Genomic DNA, 11,509 nt, shown 5'->3' on the forward strand with positions numbered 1-11,509 from the left:
AACTACCGCATGAACTCAATAACATTCATCCCACTTTTCACATCTCTAATCTCAAGAAGAGTCTGTTTGATGAGACTATTTTAATCCCACTCGACAAAATTGAGTTAAAGGAGAGCCTACACTTCATAGAAGAACCTAGTGGAAATCATGGATAAGGAAGTCAAAAGAACAAAACAAATTCGTATACCAATAGTGAAGGTTCGCTAGAATGCCAAGCGGGGACCTGAATTCACTTGGGAACGGAAAGATCAGATGAAACAAAGGTATCACATCTTTTCCCTGGTTCATGAGTACCACTTTAGAAATAGTTTCGGGACAAAATTCTCTCTATCGGGGGGGGGGGGGGGATAATATGACAACCTGTTATTTTCAATTCTATAAAAGTCAACCAGGGTCAACAAAAGTCAAACTTGCTAAATAAAAGTCTAAGTTCTTGATTTGTTAATTCATTAAAGTTAAATTAATACTTTATATCTGTAACACCTTTATTAAATAAGTATTGAAAAAATGTGAGTAAAATTGCGAGGACCGAAAACGTGTGAAAAGGCCTTGATTCTTCGGAATGAAAATGAGATTTTGGTCAAGACCGAAAACCCTTGCAACCTTATCTCTTCTCGGACGGAAACGTCCCACGGACCGGAATCCTCTTTCTCGGGTAAAGATCTCGGCCGAAATCTCCTTGTCCTTGGGTAGAGTTCTCGGCCGAAAACAACCACTTTATGGCCGAAAACTCTACAAACCGCCAAGATTTTCTTAATATTTAAGCAATCCAAAATAGGATCATTCTCATTTCATTTATCCATTAAAGAAAGTTCACTCACTTTTCTCTCAAATTTCCTTTCATTTCAAAAGCTTTACATCAAATGGTTACAAACTTTGTTAAGTATTATTTATAAAACTAGTGTTGTTTAAACACTTTAAATCATTAGTTTATCTAGTTATTATTCGATATTATGTGATTAAAATCATTAGGATACGATGTATTTCCCGTGACCTAGCCTGAAGTCACCATTTTCTATCCGTTATTGAAACCATTAATACATTTAAGGTGAGTTCATACCCCTACATTTTCATGATTTTTCACTATTTTAAGGGGGGAATATAAGTGTAACACAATAAAATTTGTGTTAGTACCTAAATGTTTTCATTATTTTATTAACTGTTGCCATTATTATTATTATTATTATTATTATTATTATTATTATTATTATATATATAATTAGGGTTCAAGAGGCTTAGAATTAATAATTTGGATCAATTTCCTGTTCCTTGTTTGGTTGTGGGCTTAGGGTTAAATTATTCATTCGACTGTCTATTTAATCATAAATATATAAATATTATATTTATATAAGTATAAAATGATTTTAAACTTGTTAAACAAAAATATAATTTTTGTAAACTATTTTATCACTATTGGAACATAAAACATTGAATTTCACAGAACAACTGTATCACAGATTTTACAATCTAAACCTGCCGAATCATTAACAAAATAAGGTTTTCATTTCAGTAAAACACAAACATATAAACTTTAATAGGTATAGTTTATGGAGCTCACATGTTACTTTTCAAAGTTCAGAATACATTATGGAAAACAAACATATAAACTATAATGAATATATAGTCTATGAGATATACTTACAGTTTATCTATTACAAAGTAACTTTCATTATTCTACATGTAACCGTCAATATAGAATTAGTGAGACACACTTCATGTACTTATCTAAGTACCAACCAAGTCCTAGAAATATAACCAGATTCTCTTGGAGGGAGAGCATGACACTTGTGTACAGATCTATACGGGACTGATAATCCCACACCTGAGATGCTTACAACAGTTAGGACAGCAGGCCTAAGGTGACAAATGTCGTACCGATTGCGACGGCTAAAGAACGTCGTGTTCAGGCCATCTGAGGTCATCAAGCATGGTTATAATAACTCACAATTTGGTATTGAACAATACAGTTAGTGTATGAATAAGTAAACAATTTCACATAGTTGTATTTAATAATAAAGCTATAATATAGTATTTTAAAAGTACAGCTAGTAAAACCAGACATTTACAAACACATAGTTTCCACATAGGTACAAATACATAATACTATTCCAGTATAGAGAAAACATATTTTTCATGATTTTCTGCGAACTAAAACTGCATTATACTACCACAAAGTACAATAATATTTACACATCTTGTTTACAACATATTATAATAGAAAATATAAGATTTTCTAGGAAAACATACTTACAAATTTCAGGGAATAGAAAACAGATTTCAGTTACAAACATGCTTATGAACTCACCAACTTATTGACACACTTTTCAAAAGTACTTGTATTCTTAGGAAATCAGTAAACAGGTACATCCATGAGTTTTTGAGAAGACGGAGCTTCATAGACTCATGTCTTTTAACTTTTGATATACATTTTTGGTGTCAATATACAATGATTTGAACACATATGTAATAATTTATACTGTATCAGTACATGGTTGTTGTACTTTGATTACTATTATTCAACTGTTGTGATACTGTACATGATGTCCTCCGCCCCCCGAACGTTTCTACCATTCCAGTTTGGGGGTGTGACAGCCTAATTATGATATTCCTGCTGTTAGTAACCGTAAAGAGGCCACGTGCTGCTATTTTAACGAAAATTGGCATTGGAAAAGAAGTTTCCCTAAATACATGAAGGATTAGAAGGATGGCAAAGTCAAGCCATCTTCGGCAGGTGTGTACACTACTCAAGTCGATAACTCACAACTTAGTTGTTCTTGGGTCTTTGGCACAAGATGTGGTTTCTAAATTTGTTCTAATTTACAGGGGCTAAGAGAAAGTGAGTAAGTGGAGCATGGAAGAATAAATCTAATCATGGGGAATAGGTGATCTTCACCTGCTACCAAGATTGGAACTTATGGTCTTGTGCTCGGTGGTGATGTTAGAATAGAGTTGATTAATTGTTGATATTCATCAGAAATGACACGAAACATTATTTATTTTCATACATTGTTCAGACAAGATTTTTTATATTCTTTTGATGATATGAAAGGTTTAATTTTAGCTTATAAAATTGGTGTTTTTATGTTTAAATTTTTACCTTGTAATGGTGTGTATGAAACCGTGATTTGTGTTGATAGATTAGGCAATAATGTATTACAAGTTTATTCACCTGGTGGTGTAGACAAAGCATGCTTGTGACATTTCCGTCTTGGGTACATCAACAAAAAATGCATTACCCAACTCCAAAAAGGATGAAGTGTTGGAATCTTTCGAATTATGGTCCGATGATGAATGCGATTCTTGTTTATTGGGGAAGATGATAAAATCACCTTTCACAGGAATATGTGAAAGAGGTGAAAGACTATTGGACTTGATCCATATTGATGTACGTGGGCCCTTCAGATCTGCTACAAGGGTTTCAAATCCATATTACATGACGTTTACGGATGATTATAGTAGATATAGGTATATCTACTTAATCAAAAATAAATTAGAAACCTTTGAAAAGTTCAAAGAGTTTAGACATGAAGTCGAAAATCAATTGGGCAGGAAAAATAAAGATACTTTGATCTCATAGAGATGGAGAATATCTTAGTATTGAATTCCAAAACTATCTCAAGGAATGTGGAATAGTTTCACAGTTGACTCCTAGGACACCACAACTTAATGGTGTGGCTGAGAGGAGAAATTGAAAATTGTTAGATATGCTTCGTTCCATGATGAGTCAAGCTTCTCTTCCTATTTCTTTCTAGTGGTATGCCTTAGAGACAATCGTGCATATCATAAATCTTGTTCCTACTAAGAACGTTGTCAAAATACCTCACGAGATGTGGACACGGAAAGTACCCTCACTCGCACATATGAAGTTCTAGGGTTGTGAGGCTCTCATGAGACGTGAAACTCATGTCAAACTAGAACCAAAAGCCAATAGGTGTATTTTCATTGGCCACCCACATAAGTCTTTTGGATACTTGTTCTACAGACCTAGTGAGTGTAACATCCAAAAAAAATCATAAGTAAAAATTTTAGTTTTAAGTCAAACAAAGTCATCCAATATTCATATCAAACCATCAAAAGTAAGACAATGTGAAAATAGTTATTAGAGTACAATCCTAAAATCATAAAAATTTTGAACAGGGGTGGAAGCGTTGCGATCAGGTCGGATCATTCTCTTTCGAACTAGAAGTACCTAAAAAATAAACTTAAACTGTTAGCACAAAGCTTAGTGAGTTCCCCAAATACCACATACCACACATCATACATACATATCATGTTAAAGCAAGTACGTATCTATTTCACCCCTAATTCCCTTCTGACTCGTCGAGTGCCTTCTAAATCTCTAAGTCTCTTCCGACTCCTTTGATATCCTTCTACCAGTGTGGGTCTATTTTACCCCTACAACTAAGCATAACTTCATACTAGCAAGAGTAAAAAAGAGAACAAGCACATACAAGCATATCAGTAATTGTCACAAAGACCACTACTATCCTACAACATAATCTAGTGGGCCGACATTGGTGCCTTCGACCCACAAATAAAGTGAGGAGACACGCCTCAATTAGAAGATAACTGAGTGATACAAGTGTTGCTACTACATAGGCTCCTCACACTGAACATATCCAAAAATCATCCCCAATCAATAATTAGGGTAATAACCCATACTCAAAGGTCTAAATCATATTCTATCATCCTAAGGGTAAAAGACTATTTTACCGCTCCATTACTTGACCCATAAAACCATGGCCCAAACCTAAAATAACCAAAGGCCAAAAATGACACAAATGACCTTTTAGTGAGTACGCCCAACATACCACCCCATTACGCTCGACGTACTAGGATTCAATAGAAAAGGAACTCTGGTTGAACTCGTAACGCTAAGCGTACTAAGCGGGTATGCCCAACATACTATGTTGCTGCCCAAACACAACACTTCCATTTCATAGATCTAACTCTAAGACACATCTTAAGTCATAAAGTTCCTGACTTTACAACTTTGCATGGCTTAATGGAGTCCAAGCCAAAGCCCTGGATTCATATATTCACCAAAAGACCACTAACTCATGCATGGAAGAGATATACCCATCAAGATTTGATTTTTTTCCACAAAGGACCTCAAAAACATCAAGAAATGCTAACCTAAGCTTCTGGACTAGCTCATACTCACAAGAATCAACCCATGGGACTGAAATATGCCAAAACCACAAGCTAAACTAGATCAAAGCAATGAATCATAGAGGTTGAAACTTTATCCCTCTATAATAAAGATCAAGATGAATAAGGTATGTACCTACAAGCTCCAAGCCAATTAACACATCTCTAATGAGTTCATTATAATTCAGTATGCACCAAAAAAACACCAAATCACTTAAATGGATCATATATCTCACAAATAGGGCTAGGGTTTTGTGTTGGAAGCTCAAGACGATAGTGGATGATATTAGGAAGGACCCTAAGGGGTTAGAATCCTTAAGCAGGGCTCAAAATTACGAAATTAGGGTTTTAACAATGTGGTGGTATGCTTAGCGTACCATAAGTTACACTTAGCTTACCATAAGTTACAATTAGCGTAACACCCTAAAAATGAAACCCTCTTCAGCCTAATACACCTTATGTACTACTTGGTGTGCGCCCAACGTACTGTCAGACTCCTTTTTCCAGCTTAATTTCAAGCAACCATACTTTTTTCATTTTAACTCCGTTTTTGATGATCCTTATATCCATGGAAAGGTATCAACGAGCTCTACAAATCTATCTTGATACTTATGACTAAAAACACCTCAAACTAAAATCGTTAATTTATGCAAGAACCATAAAACATAACCTTTCCCATTTTACCCCTTAGCTTTCATCGAACAATACAAGGTTTAAATAACCCATCCAACATCATACACCTCCAATAGAGTCTAAATTACATTACATTAAATCCTAAGGCCTCCATTTTATCCATTTATTTTCCACAATCATGAAATAAGAACTTGTCGAAAGAGGATGTTACAGTCAGAATGTGGTCTTTATATCTCGAAGGGGAGTCTTTCGCAAGAGAGAACTCACATTCAAAGAGGATAGTGGGAGTGGAATTGACCTTGAATCAATTCAGGAGTTAACCAATGAATGAACCATATCAAACTAGCTCTCAAATAGTGGATGAGATTCCTGCTGAGCCTATTAACAATTCATTACCTATTTGTCGATCCAGTAGGGTTAGCATGCGATCTTCATTCAATGGTTTCTATATAACGACATATGGTGACATGTTTATCAGTTATGGTACACTGGTAAATTTTGATGAGATAGCTAACTACAAGGAAGCGATGGCAGTCCCTAAGGCTACCAAGTGGAAAGAGGCTATAAATAGTGAGATTCATTATATGTATGATAACCAAGTTTGGAATTTGGTTGAGCATGTACCAGGTCGAAAGATAGTTGGGTGCAAATAGATCTTCAAGTAGAAGACCGACATGGATGGAAATGTGCACACATTTAAAGTATGACTGGTTACGAAGGGCTTTACTCAAACCTAAGGGATTGACTATGATGAGACCTTCTCACCAGTGTCTAAGATAAAGTCTATCCGGATAATGCTAGTAATAGTTGTGTTTCATGATTATGAAATATATAGAAAATGGATGTTAAAATTGCTTTCCTAAATGAGTCAACTAGAGGGTTTTATACATGCCAAGTTTCGTGACAGAATGTGTAAGCTTGACAAATCCACTTATGGAAAGCAAAAAGCATTTCGTAGCTGGAATCTTTGCTTCCATGAGAAATTCAAAGAGTTTGGTTTCTATAGGAGTGAGGATGAGTCATGTGTATACGTCAAAGCTAGTGGGAGTATAGTAACTTTCCTAGTATTGTATGTTTATGACATACTCCATATAGGAAACGCCATTCCGACATTGCAAGATGTTAAATCTTGGCTTGGAAAATGTTTCACCGTGAAGGACTTAGGGGAAGTAGCCTAGATTCTCGGAATAATAATTTTAACGGGTGGAAAGACTTATTGGATTTAGTTAGAGTATATAATTGGATAAAATAGTAAAACATTTTAGTATGGAGAATTCAAAGAAAGGGTATTTACCCATCCATCATATTGTTAAGTTGAGAAAGATTTAGAGCTCCAATACTAATGTAGGTTCGATCATGTTGTTGAGTTTTATAGAAAACAAATTTATACAATGTAGAAAACAAATTTATACCACGTAGAAAACAAATTAAAAATTAATAGGGTGCACGCATTCTATTAAAGATATACATTATACACCTTGATAACACCATACAATGAACAATTAAACTAACTTAACCCTAGTGTAATTTGAAAATTGAAAGGTTAAGATTACATACCTTCTGATTTGTTATTATAAACCAATCAAACTAATCCTTGTAGTTGTGAAGCTTGGGAAGAGTAGCACCAAAGAGATGATGTCTCTAATGGTTTATATCCAAACCCTAGCAACAAGAATACAAGAGGAAAGAGGATAGGATATCAAAATTTTGACATTAGGAGGAGTAAAAGAAGTGGACAAAAATATGAACCCAAGGGGTCCTATTTATAGCTGAAAAGAAATCTTTGGATAACCCTAATGTAACATCCCGTTTAAATAAATAAATAAATAAATATATAAATTACTAAATAATAAACCCTAAAACCACAAGATGTATTTTTTTTAATATTTTTCTTTTCGCCCTAAATCTGTAATAATTTATCGGAGTATTAGTGCAAGGAGTTAAATGTTATAAATTCTGGAAATCAGGAGCCAAATTGTAACTTTCGGACTGGTTATGAATAGAATTATGGAATTTGGGGGTTGTTTGGTAATTAATGGAATTAATATGGAAATGTTTTGGTGGCAAAGGCTAAAAGTGAATAAAATGGACTTACGTTTGAAAGATTGAGGCAGAACTAAAACCCGACAACCCCTCCCTTGCCTCTCGTCTCTTATACGACCACAAACCCTAACCCTAATAATGTTAGCAGCTGCCACCTTATCTCTCAATATCTCCAACCGCTACCATCACCATTATCGCCATCTTGAACCACCGAGCAACCACATCTCCTCCTGCTGCTAACGAAGACGAGGATCGACAATAAGACACCATGAAAGTGGGGAGGTCCAAAGAACGGAACTCGTGGTAGCTATTGCTTTCTCTAGTAATGGATAATCCCCCTACAACCTTCTCCGTCGTCTTTTAATGCTACATTGCGTCCCGCCGTCGTCGTTGCTCCGAGCGGTCGTCTCTTTTGTTGTCATTTCTCCGACTACTACATGCCACCATGAGGGTGGCTGTGTTTGTGTGTCATTTCGAATGTGTGTGTGCGTGTCTCAATGGTATGCTTTCGTATGGAATATAGATGTTTCTTGGCTGGAAAAACAAAGAAACCCCACCACCACCGTGAGGTGGTGGCTGCCACCTCCTGCCACCGTTTGCCACCATCTTGGTGGTTGTATTGGGCGTTTTTGTGTTCCTTTTGTTGCTAGAGTGTGCATGTATGAATTAGGAGTTTTTATGTGTGTTTGGGTTGTGGGATTTATCACTCGAGAACCACCACTATCAATGTGAGTGGGTGGCTACTGCCATGGACCACCGGCAACCACCATTTCCCGAGATGGCAGTAGGTGGTTTCTGAGTTACTAAACACTAAATGACCTAAGTATCTAACTGTAGACCAAGTGTCACGCATTTAGGTTGCAAACGCTAGCTATGGTTTAGAAAACCGTAATGTCAAGAAAACCCTAGTTTTGGAGTTTTGTCGCGACCTGTGTTGAATTGTTAATTAGACTTTAAGTTGTACTTGATAGTGACTTACGACTAACTTAATACAGTATTGGACTTAATGAATTAAGTTCTTAAGGGGTTAAGTGTGGAGCACTAACCCTAGTTGTGATTTTAAGTGGGAAACCCTAGAATCGGGAAGCCCAATTATGGACAGTGATTGGGGTGCGTATTTGGGCTATAGTTTGGTTTATTATTATACCTGAGAAGGACTAAGTCAAACCTTAATCAGTCCTACCCTTAGGTAGTTAAGTCCTTAATGGGTTAAGTGTCCTTACCTAACCCTAATCATCACTTTATGTAGAACCCTAATCGCCATTTTGTGTGAGGCAATCATTGTTGCAAGTGACTATGACGTGTGATCGGGTATAGACTCAAGTATCTTCCTATAGGTGATTGGAAGTAAATTAAATTTGGTAGAGTAAATTGTGACTATGGTTATTACCCACACGTATATCGAGGTGAGTTTCGCCTCTCTATACCCGTACGTCCAAGGCACCAATGTCGGCCCACTAGTTTTGGTTATCTATTAGTATAGGGATTCCTTAGGGGCTATATATAGTCATGTAGGATAGACTGAGGACTCTTGATCTAGGCTCTTTTACCTGTTCCTTGTTTGGTTGTGGTTCTAGAGTAGGATCACATGTCTGGGTGTCTATCTCACCTCTGAGGATATACGGTCATGCATTCTTGGATTATTGATATTTAGTATGTTTCTATGTTGTAGTGATATGTTAGATTTGTATCGTGATATCGAGTATGATACTATGTTGTAGTTATCTGTTAGATCTGTATCCTTGTATCAAGTATGTTGCTTTGCTGTAGTGATCTGTAGAACTATATGTTATTTGTACTTACTGGTTATCATCTAGTGGAGTGCCCTAGGGACTGTTTGTGGTCATGTAGGATAGCCTGACAATTCTTGATCTAGGGTTTCTTGCATGTTCCTTGTTTGGTTGTAGTTCTAGAGTAGGATTATCTGTCCGGGTGGCTATCTCACCTATGGTTACTTATGGTTACATATTTGATGGAGTTTAGCTGGTAGCGGGACTGTAAGCAGTGAGAGGAATATTAGGCGGTAGTGAGTTGTATGATTGATTTTTTCTTGTATTATGTGCCTACTTGACCCTTGATTGTTTACATATCGACACGTTGTGTTTGTTTGGGTTGATCCAATCCTGCTTTATGTTGAAGGCCAAGATACATGGTGCTGGCCAGCTGTAAGCTGTAGGCACGGAGACTCGGGATAAGCGGTTGGGTTGAGGTGGTAAGGGAAACAAACCCGATATAGTTGGCCATTCCAGTCTGATGACTGAGTGGGCCTATTGCCTGTTTATCTGTTTGGTTATGTGTGATATTTTGGGGAAACTCACTAAGCTTATGCTTATCCATTTGTTTATTGTTTCAGGTATCATCGATGTCTATGCGAAGATGAAGGCAGGACTATACACACTCATCAGCAGCATTGAGGATTTAGCGTTTTCTATGATACTCTTATAGCACCCGCAGATTCGGGCTAGTCAATTTAGAGAGAATAAGCATCAAAATTAACTTTCTGATAGAAGATTATTTAGAATAAAAAATGTTAACCAAGTTATAGTATATGTCACAAGGGTTCCGTACATATAAAGAATGCCGAAATCCGAGTTATAATGAAAAAGTTATGACCTGTCGAATTTCGCAACAAACTCGACATGACACTTTGTGACGTAAAAAGTGAGTGTGTTATGAAATACTTTTTATCCGTATAGATTTAAACGAACTTCAAAGTATATGTTAAACTGAGAGCATGTTTAAAAATAACGCCCAAATCTGACTTCGTATGAGGAATTTATGATTTTTTTAAGATTCCGCATAACAATATCCAACCCAAAATTCGAATTCTAGATCGATCGATTTATAGCCAACAAAATCTAAATCAGAATCAAAGATCTCATTAATAGGAGATCATCGATAAAAACACAGACGAAAACGGACATCGGATGACAAAGTTATGAATTTTTAACGAATTTTACCTATCCAAGCCTATTAAAATATAAATTTAAAAATAAAGTCAAAATTAGCCAACGGAGTCTATACGAAAGCTATAGAGTATGACCGCACCTACTTGTGGATATAAAGAACATCAAAAACGGAGCTCGTATGCAAAATTTATGGAATTTAGAAGTTGGAAGAGTTTGCTACGAGGGTACACGTGTAAGCCCTGTGTACGTAATATGTTCACCCTACAATATCGTACACTTGGGCCAGAAGAGACCACGTCGCCCCATCAGAACCTCTCCATTTGTTCCCTCATACGTGCAACGTACGATTGTATACCCTGCGTACTGAAGAACGCCTTGCGTACCTACGAGGAACGCTCCGCGTAAGTGAAGATCAACCCCTATAAATAAGATGCAAGGGTTGCCATAAATCTTTACACCTTCAACCTTCTCTCTCTCTCTATCTATCTATCTATCTATCTATCTATCTATCTCTAACCTCTCTAAACCTACCCCAACCTCTAGTCACTTTTAAGTGCTACAGGAAAGCCCCGGAGTGCTAGAAGGCTCCGAGAAAAAGAACTTTTTGGCTCGGAAGTTCTACCCCTGCAGAGCCCGGTTCCTAGCCAAACCCTCTTATAAGTAAGTTATGCTTACCCTACTTTAAGTATGGCTTACGCTTAAGTTTAACATTGTTATTATGAGCTTATAAACAATATACATACATACATACATATATATATATATATATATAT

Source organism: Lactuca saligna, chromosome 4 (assembly GCF_052625555.1).
Source record: "Lactuca saligna cultivar CGN05327 chromosome 4, ASM5262555v1, whole genome shotgun sequence".
In the NCBI taxonomy this organism is placed as follows: Eukaryota; Viridiplantae; Streptophyta; class Magnoliopsida; order Asterales; family Asteraceae; genus Lactuca; species Lactuca saligna.